Raw genomic sequence first — 13,557 nt, 5'->3', positions numbered from 1 at the left:
TTATTGTTTTAAATATGTCTTAAAATGCATGAGATCATAAGCTTGATTATGTTGCATGATTAAGGATTTTAGTTCACTTAAAATCTAACCAACATAGTAAGAGCCTTAAGTTCCAAACTTAAAAATTGAGTTAAAAGGTGCCATGCCAAAATATACACTTGCTTGGATATCCTTTACATCAATCTAGTAATAGTTTTCGCTCAGCGAGGTGTTACTTATTGGTCCTAAAGGGGCAAGGTACACAAATAATTGTGAGTACATGTTAGTTTTGGTGAAACTCAACGATATAAGTAAGGAGTCCTTTTATGTCGTGGCAAATTCGATAGGTTTACCTAATAAGTTCTTAGACGTACCTATCAACCAAGAATAGTTTCTAGACTATTAGCAAAAGGCTTTTGCTTACCTAAGATGTTCTAGGATTAAGTCTGAAGGAAATAATGCCCTTGGTCCAAGTATGCATTCTATGTTAAGTCTAATAAATGCGGTTCAGTATTAATTAACAAGTTAATAATTCAGTGAGATCAAGTGAGCTGAATGCCTAGCTAGAGGCCGCTTCAGTTCAAGTGGAATTAATGATATTAATCCACAGCTTACTCTTGACTGAACCCGTAGGGTCACACAAATAGTACGTAAACGGATCAAGTATTTAATGGCATTAAATACTCCATCTATGAATATTCGGAACCGACGGATCTTGGTTTCAGTGGGAGCTAAGATCGTCACAGGCAAGAAATGAATACTCCGGAAACGATGATATTGCCGGAAACGGAAATATGGATCGTATCGGAAATATGAATATTATCCAAGTCGTAGATGTTGCCGGAAACGGAAACATGGTACGTATCGGAAAATATTATTGGAAATGGAAATATTACCAGAATCGAAAATATTGCCGGAAACGGAAATATTGTCAGAATCGGAAATATTGCCGGAATCGGAAAATAATTCCGAAAACGGAAATATTAAATATTTGTTCGAAACGGAAATTAATTCCGGAATCGGAAATATTAAATATTGTTCGTATCGGAAATAGATTCCGGAAATGGAAATTTAATCGGAAGCGTATCGTACGAATTAGCATCGGACGAGGCCTGCCGGACGAAGGCCCAGCACGAAGCCAGGCCATCGCCCAGCAAGCACGCACGCCACAGCCCAGCGCGCACAAGGCCGCGCATGCGTGGGCCGCGCTGCGTGGGCTGCTGCTCGCATGCGTGGGCAGCCCTTGTGGCTGCCGTGTGTGTGTGAGTTTGAGCTCATGCGAGATTCCTGAATCTGCAAGAGTCAGTGTATGATTAAATGTCTATTCCTATTGGATAAATTGATTAAGTAGAATTCATGTAGAATTCTAATTCCAATTAATTCGCATCCTACTAGGATTACGATTCCTTTTCCATAACTCTATAAATAAAGGCCTAGGGGTCATAATTTATACAGAAGTTTCAAAGTATTCAAAAGTGAGGTTTTTGAGAGAAAATTCAAACACCCATCTTGCCCCAAAAGTGCCGAATTTTCTGAGTACCTTAAGGGCGATTCTAGTTGGTCAATCTTAAGGCGGATCCGGACGTGCTGTGGACTATCTACGGAGGGACGACACTTGGAGTCCTAAAAGACTTGTTCTTGTTCGGTTCGGGCGCAGCTAGGGAAGGCACGCAACAAAGAGTATGCATCTAATTATGCTATATGATTATGTGTAAATAATATGTTTCCTGGGTTAATGGTTGTTTCCGCATGATCTATGTAAATGTCATATGTATCATAACCTAACAGTGGTATCACGAGCCCCTTATTATTTTCATAATCTAAATTGCATGAACATGGTTAAATATTACAAATTTGCAAGAATTAAAAGGGGTGATTAATTTTCGTAATTGTTAATTAATTGCAAATTGCGTTTATTTAAATATATGTACGCAGTTTTTCGGCAGTTTCTTCATTACTCATCCGAATTGAGTGATTTTTGTGTCAATTCCGCATGTAAAAGGCATTCTAAAATTTTGACAAAAATAGTATTTTTCTGCCGAACCCAGAATTCTCAAATTCGAAGCCTAACTATGACTTTTCGAAGGTTTTAGTTTTTCGGATGCAAAATTTCGTAAATTTAAGATGTTAAATTAAATATTTGCGATTCCTGTTGATAAATCTTGAATTTTTGATTGACCTACTGCATATGTTTAACAAGTTTGAATGCCTAGTCTTGTTAATTATGCAATCTAATTTGTAATTATGATTAATTTGTTGAAAATTAGAATAATTTAGAATTAATTTGATTTTCATAATTAATTGTAATTTAATTAGAAACCTATGATTAAAAACCACCATAAAAATTGTAAATTTACGATAAATTTTAAATTTTTATGACCTAGACTTGAATCCATATCAATCGGAAATCAATTGGATAATAAATTTTCGATTTTTTCGCCCTAAAATTATGAAATTAATAATATTTATTAATTTGTCATTAATTTTAAATATAAATTTTAAATTTTTATGCGATTCGTTCAAATAACTTGCACGCACGAAGCAATGGACGCTTCGTGTTACCCTTAAGGGGTGTTGTATAATGCGGGCATGCGACGACGAGCAAGGGAGCTCGTCGCCCGTGCGGCACGAATGCAATGAGCAAGGGCGTAGTGCACGAGCACAAGGCAGCAGCCCTGCCTTGTGACGTGTGCCACGAGCAATGAACGGATGGGCATGGGCGAGGGGCGAGCCAAGGCAGTCGCGTGTGGGCAGCAAGCGAGCTGCGCCACAGCGCGCGCTGCCTCGCACAACAGCGCGCAGCCTCGTGCGCAGCGAGCGCAAGCTCGCGTGCCACGAGCGCTGCGCACAGCATCACTCGCGCGCACAGCGCGCGACGTCGCCCGCCCAGCGAGCGATGGCTCGCGCGCACCAGCGAGCGATCTCGCGCGCCAGCGAGCGATGGCTCGCGCGCACCAGCGAGCGATCTCGCGCGCACCAGCGAGCGATCTCGCGCGCCAGCGAGCGATGCAGCGCACCAGCGAGCGATCTCGCGCGCCAGCGAGCGATGGCTCGCGCGCACCAGCGAGCGATCTCGCGCGCCAGCGAGCAATGCAGCGCCCCAGCGAGCGATGGCTCGCGCGCACCAGCGAGCGATCTCGCGCGCCAGCGAGCAATGCAGCGCCCCAGCGAGCGATGGCTCGCGCGCACCAGCGAGCGATCTCGCGCACCAGCGAGCGCGGTAACGCGCGCACGCTGCGAGCGATAGCTCGCGTGCGGTGGGCGCTGTGCGGAGGCTTGCGTATGGGACAGCAGCAGCTATGCAACGAGCGCATGGGCTGCGCGCACATGGCCAGCAATGGCTGTGTGCGTACAGCCCATGGGCGTGCAACGCGTAGGGTGTTTGCGTTTCGATTAGATCGTTTTGAATGTTTAATTTGAAAATTTCAGTTCACGTAATTTTAATTAATTTTAAAATTAATAATTTGAATTAATTTCTTGGATTTTAATTTTGAATATTATAATTATAATAAATGGAATTTATTCTAATTATTTTACTAAAATTAAAATCATGAATTAATTTAAATGCGACTGAAATTAAATTAAATTTTGGATTCAATTATAAATTTATATGAGCTTTAAATTTTAATTAAATTTGTATGTTTCCGGTTAGACTAGAAATACAATTTTATGTTTAAAATTAGTAAAGCATATGAATTTATTGGTTTGAGTGGGAGCACTTTTTAGTCATAAACTCTTGATTAGGTCTACAAATCCTTAAGGTTAAAACAACTCGATTAGAATTAATAAGGACTGAATAATTGGTAGATTATTGGTGCCCTTGATTAATTGCTGCAAATGTTTACGTGATGCATAATGTGTTTAACTAACCAGCTATGTGGGCCATTCATGATAATGAATGGGTGAATGGTATATATTGTATATGTACTGTTTTGCAGGTTATGAAGTGACTAGTATGGCCCAAATAGGATAGAAAATATGGTCTGCGTACCATTAATTTGAATGTAATTGGTCTAAAGTACCAAAGTTGTTTTTCAATTCAAATATGGTCTGCGTACCATCAAATAGTTGTAATTAGTTATAACTTATCCTATTTGAAGAAAATGGTGCCTCCCACGGAGATTTTCAAGACGGACTTTGAAGTCAAAGCTTCAAGATGAAGTCGGGCCATACTAGATCACAAATATCTTATGCATGTTTTAAGTTATTTATTGCTTTAAATATGTCTTAAAATGCATGAGATCAAAAGCTTGATTATGTTGCATGATTAAGGATTTTAGTTCACTTAAAATCTAACCAACATAGTAAGAGCCTTAAGTTCCAAACTTAAAAATTGAGTTAAAAGGTGCCATGCCAAAATATACACTTGCTTGGATATCCTTTACATCAATCTAGTAATAGTTTTCGCTCAGCGAGGTGTTACTTATTGGTCCTAAAGGGGCAAGGTACACAAATAATTGTGAGTACATGTTAGTTTTGGTGAAACTCAACGATATAAGTAAGGAGTCCTTTTATGTCGTGGCAAAATTCGATAGGTTTACCTAATAAGTTCTTAGACGTACCTATCAACCAAGAATAGTTTCTAGACTATTAGCAAAAGGCTTTTGCTTACCTAAGATGTTCTAGGATTAAGTCGACAAACTGTGCTTAGTTCTTCAATGATTTTAGGATCTTGGAATCATTTTATTCACACCTGCCGGAACACATAACTTGAATAAAATGCTTAATAAACATTGAATTATGCATGTATGCTAGAATTTAAGTTTATTAAGAGAAACTGTGAATGGTTATTTATTTGTTTATTCTTTTCAATTGTAGTTTTAATATGGCAAACAACAATCAAAACATCATCATGGGTTCTGAGCTTATGGTCAAGCTGAACCTGACAAATTTTCTTGAATGGGAAGCTAAGCTAGTTGAAATAGTCAAACTCAATGGACTTGAGTATGTACTATCACATCCCATGCCAAGCTACTATGCCAGAGACATGACCCCTGAGAGATTTTACGCCTGGGATGCGGATCTCAAAAAGGTTATGAGTCTCATGCTGAACAATATCCCTGATGATTGGGCTAGAAGGTTTGTAGCCTATGAACCTTTTACGCTCATCAAAAATCTGAGGGATATCTGTCGTGGAAGTACGGAGGACAGGGACCTGAACGTCCATGAGTTGATTGAATCAATGTCTGGGCTAAAGGTTAGTTCTCCCAACAGGTGTTATAGGATGGAGGTCCAAGAAACACATGTTCAGCTCCTTCGCACTAAACAGAGGGTAGGCGTCCCACTGAGGTTCCATGTGGATCTTATGTGTTCATATTTTGATCGCCTAAGTCTACTAGGAACACCAATAAGCGAAAGGATGGCAGTCTCTGTCTTGCTCAATTCACTACACAGTGGGTTTGGTCGCTTCAAGCAACAATACCTAAGTGAACCAAGAGAAGAAACAGTTGCAGAATTTATTCACCTTGTCAGAAAGGCTGAAATAGTACTGGACTGTGAAGCCAAAGATTTACTCAAGGCTAGAAAGAGACCATTCAAGAAAGGTGGAAAGTCCAAGGGCAATGCTAAATCAAAGCAGGACAAGTCCACATCAAGCTGTCTTTATTGTGATGGAATAGGCCATTACAAAAGAGAATGTCCAAAGCTAAAGGAAGATCAGAAGAACGGAACAGTCGTTCCATCTTCAGGTATTTTCGTTATAGACTGTATACTTGCTAATTCAACTTCTTGGGTATTAGATACAGGTTGTGGCTCACACTTATGTTCCAATCCACAGGGACTAAGAAGAAGTAGAAAGTTAAGCAAGGGTGAAGTCGACCTACGAGTGGGAAATGGAGCACGGATTGCTGCATTAGCTGTAGGAACATACTATTTGTCGTTGCCCTCCGGGCTAGTTTTGGAACTGGAAGAATGTTTCCATGTTCCAAGTCTTACTAAAAACATCATTTCAGTTTCTTGCTTAGATGCTAAGGGATTTTCCTTTATAATAAAAGACAATAGTTGTTCGTTTTATTTTAAAGAGATGTTTTATGGATCTGCTAGATTAGTCAATGGACTTTATTTATTAGATCACGACAAACAAGTATATAACATAAATACCAAAAAGGCCAAAAAGGATGATTCAGATCTCACCTATCTGTGGCATTGTCGATTAGGCCATATAAACTTGAAACGCTTAGAAAGACTTCAAAGGGAAGGAATTCTAGAACCATTTGACTTAGAGGATTATGGTAAATGCGAATCATGTTTACTTGGCAAAATGACAAAGCAACCTTTCTCTAAAGTTGGAGAAAGAGCAAATGAACTATTAGGTTTAATCCATACAGATGTATGTGGACCAATGAGTACAAATGCTAGAGGTGGTTTCAGCTACTTTATCACTTTCACTGATGACTTCAGTAGGTATGGTTATGTCTACCTAATGAAGCATAAGTCTGAATCCTTTCACAAATTCAAGGAATTTCAGAGTGAAGTAGAGAATCAATTAGGCAAGAAGATTAAGGCACTGCGGTCTGATAGAGGCGGTGAATATCTGAGCTATGAATTTGATGACCATCTGAAAGAATGTGGAATTCTATCAGAATTGACTCCTCCTGGAACACCACAATGGAACGGTGTGTCAGAACGGAGGAACAGAACCTTGCTAGACATGGTCAGGTCAATGATGGGTCAGGCCGAACTTCCATTAGAATTTTGGGGACATGCACTAAATACAGCTGCACTCACTATAAATAGAGCTCCGTCTAAAGCTGTCGAAAAGACTCCATACGAATTATGGTTTGGAAAGCCTCCAAATGTGTCTTTTCTTAAGATTTGGGGATGTGAAGTATACGTCAAACGATTAATTTCAGACAAACTTCATCCAAAATCTGACAAATGTATCCTTGTGGGCTATCCAAAGGAAACAAAGGGGTATTACTTCTACAATACATCTGAGAACAAAGTGTTTGTTGCTCGAGATGGTGTCTTTTTGGAGAAAGATCACATTTCCAAAATGACAAGTGGGAGAAAAGTAGACCTCGAAGAAATTCGAGTCGAACAACAAACTCTAGAGAATGCTCAAGATGACATTCAGGATGAAACTCAGAGATCTTTAGAAGAATCTGGTGAGAATCATGGTCAATCTAGAAATGTTACCCCGCGTAGATCGCAAAGATATAGATCTCAACCGGAAAAGTACTTAGGTATTTTGACGAACGAGAGCTATGACGTTCTATTACTTGAAAGTGATGAACCTGCGACTTACAAGCAAGCTATGACGAGCCCTAGCTCCAAGCAATGGCAAGAAGCCATGCAATCTGAATTAGACTCCATGTCTGAAAACCAAGTATGGGATTTGGTCGATTTGCCAGATGGCTACCAAGCCATTGGAAGCAAATGGGTTTTCAAACTGAAAAAGGAGAAGGATGGGAAACTTGAAGTTTTCAAAGCTAGATTGGTTGCGAAAGGTTACAGGCAAGTCCACGGTGTGGATTACGATGAAACCTTTTCACCAGTTGCAATGCTAAAGTCTATTCGAATAATGTTAGCAATCGCTGCATATTACGATTACGAAATATGGCAGATGGATGTCAAAACTGCTTTCTTAAACGGCGTTTTAACAGAAACTGTGTTTATGACACAGCCTGAAGGTTTTGAGGATCCAAAGAATGCTAAAAAGGTATGCAAGCTAAAGAAGTCAATCTACGGATTGAAGCAGGCATCCAGGAGCTGGAATATACGTTTTGATGAAGCAGTCAGTGACTTTGGTTTCATCAAGAACGCGGACGAATCTTGTGTATACAAGAAGGTCAGTGGGAGCAAAATTGCTTTCCTAGTATTATATGTCGACGACATATTGCTTATCGGAAATGACATTCCTATGTTGAACTCTGTCAAGATTTGGCTTGGGAAATGTTTTTCGATGAAGGATCTAGGGGAAGCACAGTACATATTGGGCATCAAGATTTACAGAGATAGATCTAAAAAGGTGATTGGACTTAGTCAAAGCACTTATATCAATAAGGTGCTTGATAGGTTCAAGATGGCGGACTCCAAGCGAGGCTACCTACCCATGTCTCATGGAATGACTCTAAGCAAGACTCAGTGCCCAAAAACACTTGATGAGCGTAGACGAATGAATGGGATTCCATATGCATCATTGATTGGTTCAATAATGTATGCTATGATATGTACACGCCCGGATGTCGCGTACGCACTCAGTGCTACGAGCAGATACCAGTCAGACCCAGGAGAGGCGCATTGGACTGCTGCCAAGAACATTCTGAAGTACCTGAAAAGGCACAAAGATGACTTCCTGGTCTATGGTGGAGATGATGAATTAATTGTTAAAGGCTATACGGACGCAAGTTTCCAAACCGACAAAGATGATTTCAGATCACAGTCTGGGTTTGTCTTCTGCCTCAACGGAGGAGCAGTAAGCTGGAAAAGTGCTAAGCAAAGCACCATTGCGGATTCTACAACTGAAGCGGAGTACATTGCTGCACATGAAGCAGCAAAGGAAGCTATATGGCTAAGGAAGTTCATAGGAGAACTTGGTGTAGTCCCCTCCATTAAAGGACCAATAGCCCTGTATTGTGATAATAACGGAGCTATTGCACAGGCAAAAGAGCCTAGACACCACCAGAGAGTCAAGCATGTACTTCGTAGATTTCACCTTCTACGAGAGTTCGTTGAAAGAAAAGAAGTCGAGATAAGCAAAATTGGAACTGATGACAACATATCAGATCCATTAACTAAACCTCTGCCGCAAGCGAAGCACAACTCGCACACTGCAGCTATGGGAATCAAGCATATTGGAGAATGGCTTTGATGTCTCTGTTTAATGTTTTAAAGTTTTAGAGTTTAAATCTTTGTAAAACATTATTGGTTAATCATTCACAATAAATGAAAGGAATTCATTTTTCCATTTAATTTGTGGTTTATTAAATGATGAGTCCCTTCAACTTGACGATATATTCAAGATAGACTGTCAGGACCAGTCCTGTGACTAAGAAATGTCTATCAAGTGAACTTGAATGTCAAAGGTTGAAAATGGTCCCTAGTCGGAGTTTTCTATAAAATTGGACGCATAGAAAACGTTAGACGATTAGAATGCAAGATGACTAGTAGTTCTGTTTCTTGAACTATGTGGACATGGCAATGTCATAATCATTTGCATAGATACTTACTTTGGGAAGACTAGTATCGGACAAGACCTATGAAACTTTACTGTAAGAGATGAAAGTCTGTCATAAGTAAATTTCATTAAGTTATTAGACACTAAATCCTCAATACCTGAGTGATTTGAGATTACTTGTTTGAGAACTGGTTGCTTTGACGTTGACCAACCGTCGCACCGTAAAAGGAGGCTATAAAGGCAACGCTCAGGTAATCACCTATCAAACGAAGTCTAATCTCAAGATCGCAAGATTGGGATTGTCCTCCCATAAATCGGGATGAGATGCTTAAAAGTTGTACAAGGCCACTCGGAGAGCTAGAAACTGTGAAATGCATGGCCGTGCTCGGATGAATCATAGGCTATGATTATCTGTTTATTTGATCAGTTGAACTCTGAAACCGAGGAACACCTCTGGACATAATAAGGATGACAACTCTTACCTTATGTTCAAGAGCAAGCATCGAGCGACAAAGGAATTAGGAAATGCACACTTGTCCCTAAGGACAAGTGGGAGACTGAAGGAAATAATGCCCTTGGTCCAAGTATGCATTCTATGTTAAGTCTAATAAATGCGGTTCAGTATTAATTAACAAGTTAATAATTCAGTGAGATCAAGTGAGCTGAATGCCTAGCTAGAGGCCGCTTCAGTTCAAGTGGAATTAATGATATTAATCCACAGCTTACTCTTGACTGAACCCGTAGGGTCACACAAATAGTACGTAAACGGATCAAGTATTTAATGGCATTAAATACTCCATCTATGAATATTCGGAACCGACGGATCTTGGTTTCAGTGGGAGCTAAGATCGTCACAGGCAAGAAATGAATACTCCGGAAACGATGATATTGCCGGAAACGGAAATATGGATCGTATCGGAAATATGAATATTATCCAAGTCGTAGATGTTGCCGGAAACGGAAACATGGTACGTATCGGAAAATATTATTGGAAATGGAAATATTACCAGAATCGGAAATATTGCCGGAAACGGAAATATTGTCAGAATCGGAAATATTGCCGGAATCGGAAAATAATTCCGAAAACGGAAATATTAAATATTTGTTCGAAACGGAAATTAATTCCGGAATCGGAAATATTAAATATTGTTCGTATCGGAAATAGATTCCGGAAATGGAAATTTAATCGGAAGCGTATCGTACGAATTAGCATCGGACGAGGCCTGCCGGACGAAGGCCCAGCACGAAGCCAGGCCATCGCCCAGCAAGCACGCACGCCACAGCCCAGCGCGCACAAGGCCGCGCATGCGTGGGCCGCGCTGCGTGGGCTGCTGCTCGCATGCGTGGGCAGCCCTTGTGGCTGCCGTGTGTGTGTGAGTTTGAGCTCATGCGAGATTCCTGAATCTGCAAGAGTCAGTGTATGATTAAATGTCTATTCCTATTGGATAAATTGATTAAGTAGAATTCATGTAGAATTCTAATTCCAATTAATTCGCATCCTACTAGGATTACGATTCCTTTTCCATAACTCTATAAATAAAGGCCTAGGGGTCATAATTTATACAGAAGTTTCAAAGTATTCAAAAGTGAGGTTTTTGAGAGAAAATTCAAACACCCATCTTGCCCCAAAAGTGCCGAATTTTCTGAGTACCTTAAGGGCGATTCTAGTTGGTCAATCTTAAGGCGGATCCGGACGTGCTGTGGACTATCTACGGAGGGACGACACTTGGAGTCCTAAAAGACTTGTTCTTGTTCGGTTCGGGCGCAGCTAGGGAAGGCACGCAACAAAGAGTATGCATCTAATTATGCTATATGATTATGTGTAAATAATATGTTTCCTGGGTTAATGGTTGTTTCCGCATGATCTATGTAAATGTCATATGTATCATAACCTAACAAAGTCGACAAACTGTGCTTAGTTCTTCAATGATTTTAGGATCTTGGAATCATTTTATTCACACCTGCCGGAACACATAACTTGAATAAAATGCTTAATAAACATTGAATTATGCATGTATGCTAGAATTTAAGTTTATTAAGAGAAACTGTGAATGGTTATTTATTTGTTTATTCTTTTCAATTGTAGTTTTTAATATGGCAAACAACAATCAAAACATCATCATGGGTTCTGAGCTTATGGTCAAGCTGAACCTGACAAATTTTCTTGAATGGGAAGCTAAGCTAGTTGAAATAGTCAAACTCAATGGACTTGAGTATGTACTATCACATCCCATGCCAAGCTACTATGCCAGAGACATGACCCCTGAGAGATTTTACGCCTGGGATGCGGATCTCAAAAAGGTTATGAGTCTCATGCTGAACAATATCCCTGATGATTGGGCTAGAAGGTTTGTAGCCTATGAACCTTTTACGCTCATCAAGAATCTGAGGGATATCTGTCGTGGAAGTACGGAGGACAGGGACCTGAACGTCCATGAGTTGATTGAATCAATGTCTGGGCTAAAGGTTAGTTCTCCCAACAGGTGTTATAGGATGGAGGTCCAAGAAACACATGTTCAGCTCCTTCGCACTAAACAGAGGGTAGGCGTCCCACTGAGGTTCCATGTGGATCTTATGTGTTCATATTTTGATCGCCTAAGTCTACTAGGAACACCAATAAGCGAAAGGATGGCAGTCTCTGTCTTGCTCAATTCACTACACAGTGGGTTTGGTCGCTTCAAGCAACAATACCTAAGTGAACCAAGAGAAGAAACAGTTGCAGAATTTATTCACCTTGTCAGAAAGGCTGAAATAGTACTGGACTGTGAAGCCAAAGATTTACTCAAGGCTAGAAAGAGACCATTCAAGAAAGGTGGAAAGTCCAAGGGCAATGCTAAATCAAAGCAGGACAAGTCCACATCAAGCTGTCTTTATTGTGATGGAATAGGCCATTACAAAAGAGAATGTCCAAAGCTAAAGGAAGATCAGAAGAACGGAACAGTCGTTCCATCTTCAGGTATTTTCGTTATAGACTGTATACTTGCTAATTCAACTTCTTGGGTATTAGATACAGGTTGTGGCTCACACTTATGTTCCAATCCACAGGGACTAAGAAGAAGTAGAAAGTTAAGCAAGGGTAAAGTCGACCTACGAGTGGGAAATGGAGCACGGATTGCTGCATTAGCCGTAGGAACTTACTATTTGTCGTTGCCCTCCGGGCTAGTTTTGGAACTGGAAGAATGTTTCCATGTTCCAAGTCTTACTAAAAACATCATTTCAGTTTCTTGCTTAGATGCTAAGGGATTTTCCTTTATAATAAAAGACAATAGTTGTTCGTTTTATTTTAAAGAGATGTTTTATGGATCTGCTAGATTAGTCAATGGACTTTATTTATTAGATCACGACAAACAAGTATATAACATAAATACCAAAAAGGCCAAAAAGGATGATTCAGATCTCACCTATCTGTGGCATTGTCGATTAGGCCATATAAACTTGAAACGCTTAGAAAGACTTCAAAGGGAAGGAATTCTAGAACCATTTGACTTAGAGGATTATGGTAAATGCGAATCATGTTTACTTGGCAAAATGACAAAGCAACCTTTCTCTAAAGTCGGAGAAAGAGCAAATGAACTATTGGGTTTAATCCATACAGATGTATGTGGACCAATGAGTACAAATGCTAGAGGTGGTTTCAGCTACTTTATCACTTTCACTGATGACTTCAGTAGGTATGGTTATGTCTACCTAATGAAGCATAAGTCTGAATCCTTTGACAAATTCAAGGAATTTCAGAGTGAAGTAGAGAATCAATTAGGCAAGAAGATTAAGGCACTGCGGTCTGATAGAGGCGGTGAATATCTGAGCTATGAATTTGATGACCATCTGAAAGAATGTGGAATTCTATCAGAATTGACTCCTCCTGGAACACCACAATGGAACGGTGTGTCAGAACGGAGGAACAGAACCTTGCTAGACATGGTCAGGTCAATGATGGGTCAGGCCGAACTTCCATTAGAATTTTGGGGACATGCACTAAATACAGCTGCACTCACTATAAATAGAGCTCCGTCTAAAGCTGTCGAAAAGACTCCATACGAATTATGGTTTGGAAAACCTCCAAATGTGTCTTTTCTTAAGATTTGGGGATGTGAAGTATACGTCAAACGATTAATTTCAGACAAACTTCATCCAAAATCTGACAAATGTATCCTTGTGGGCTATCCAAAGGAAACAAAGGGGTATTACTTCTACAATACATCTGAGAACAAAGTGTTTGTTGCTCGAGATGGTGTCTTTTTGGAGAAGGATCACATTTCCAAAATGACAAGTGGGAGAAAAATAGACCTCGAAGAAATTCGAGTCGAACAACAAACTCTAGAGAATGCTCAAGAAGACATTCAGGATAAAACTCAGAGATCTTTAGAAGAATCTGGTGAGAATCATGGTCAATCTAGAAATGTTACCCCGCGTAGATCGCAAAGATATAGATCTCAACCGGAAAGGTACTTAGGTATTTT

The sequence above is a fragment of the Spinacia oleracea genome, chromosome 2, assembly GCF_020520425.1.
Source record: "Spinacia oleracea cultivar Varoflay chromosome 2, BTI_SOV_V1, whole genome shotgun sequence".
NCBI lineage: Eukaryota > Viridiplantae > Streptophyta > Magnoliopsida > Caryophyllales > Amaranthaceae > Spinacia > Spinacia oleracea.
This window is presented reverse-complemented; position numbering follows the sequence as displayed.